This window comes from Tupaia chinensis, unplaced genomic scaffold (genome assembly GCF_000334495.1).
Source record: "Tupaia chinensis unplaced genomic scaffold, TupChi_1.0 Scaffold141231_1, whole genome shotgun sequence".
NCBI lineage: Eukaryota > Metazoa > Chordata > Mammalia > Scandentia > Tupaiidae > Tupaia > Tupaia belangeri.
Genome location: NW_006201094.1, coordinates 1,618,092 through 1,619,609, shown reverse-complemented (window position 1 = coordinate 1,619,609; position 1,518 = coordinate 1,618,092). Strand labels below are relative to the sequence as shown.

At 43.2% G+C, this 1,518-nt stretch overlaps 1 protein-coding gene across 1 annotated transcript in view; it reads left to right on the top strand.

Moving 5' to 3' along the window:
- ATP13A4 (ATPase 13A4) overlaps window positions 1-1,518 on the top strand; it is a 168,342-nt gene that overhangs the window by 80,406 nt on the left and 86,418 nt on the right. The window lies entirely within an intron of this gene.

Here is a 1,518-nt window from a genome sequence, read left to right as displayed (position 1 = left end):
CGCTCTTCCTAAGCCCTCTGCATGGTTCTGAAAGGTCAAATGAAAACTGCCTTCGTAGATAGCATAGGTGCAAAGCTTGATATCATCCTAACTTTCTGAATGCTCAGCGTTTCCTTCTTGAACAAAGAATGTTATATGTCTCACCTTATCTAAAAATATTATAGATATAATTAGAAGTTTTAGAATTGCCTGTGACTTTTAAGTTTAGTATTTTAACATTTATTGTATTTGCTTTGAGATAGAGAGGGAAGGGCACCCCAACAGCGTCTTCCATATCATATCAACGCTCAGCCTCAGTCAACCTGGGTCATAGGTATGCAAGCATGAGGCCTTGGGACATAAACCTAGGCCCCCCTAATGGGGACACAGCATCGCAGCGCATCACATCACTGCTGCAGCACCAGCTGGCCCCTTATGTTTACTGTTTTTATATGAAATATGTCTTCGGATAAACTTAGGGGGCCTGAAAACCTTCAATGACATCCTGGAACATGCAGGGTCTAATCTGAGCACTTCTTAGCCTGGCTTGAGAATGTGAATAAATTTATGATGTAGCATTTGGCAAATCTGTACTTGTAAAATGTACACTGGGTATTTTGCACTATCTATATTTTATTTTTAAATAGCATGCTGGAACAGAGAGGGATCTTAGAGGTCATCTTATTTTACAGAGATGGCAACCAAGGCCCAGTGAAGAGAAGAGAGTTGCTCAGGGTTACACGGCTTTGATTTCTCACTCATATGACACAAGGTACCAACGTTTCCGTAAGACAGAGAGGAATCATAACGTCTTCTTCAGAGATGAAATGGGAGGCTGTGGATGCATGCTGATGTGTGGTAGTTCCCATTAAAGATCAAATCAATTTCTCCCAGAAAGACCAGAAAAGCATGAAATGGGAACAAGAACACACATCTCCTTCCTGTGTAAACTCAAAAAAAGAAAAGTGCAGGGCACTGCATGGCAGATCAGGTTCACTTCCCTCAAGAATCCATAGATTCATAAAAATTCCTAATGCTGGGACTTGAATAATGCCAAGTACCATTTTCCTAATGAAAGTAGCCCTAGTATTCCAGAATATAATTCTGATTTTATACCGTGCATTCTGTACAGACCAAAGGAAGGCTTTATATGCCTGTTCCTTGGAACAAGTCACGTTTCCTTTCCCAACTTTATACCTTCCCTGTCCTAGCACTTCACCCCTGCGTGTGCCCCTCCCACAGCCCTGACAACGGTCACCCATTCCGATTTCCCAGCTGCCAAATCTAACAGGCTCTTGAACTTTCTGTTATGATTGATGTCTCTATTCCATTTGATGGTTCTCACCAACTCTCTTCCTGAAAACGCTCCTTTTAATTTCCAAGACCATGCTCTCTCTCCAGATTCTCCTACCGCTGTCAGACCCACTTGGTTCCTTTGCTGCTCCCGAGGGCGCTGCTTCTTCACCTGCTGGTGCCACACAGGGTTTGCCCTTGACCTGTTCTCCTCTCACCCTGATCCTGGTCCCTAAGTACTCTTGT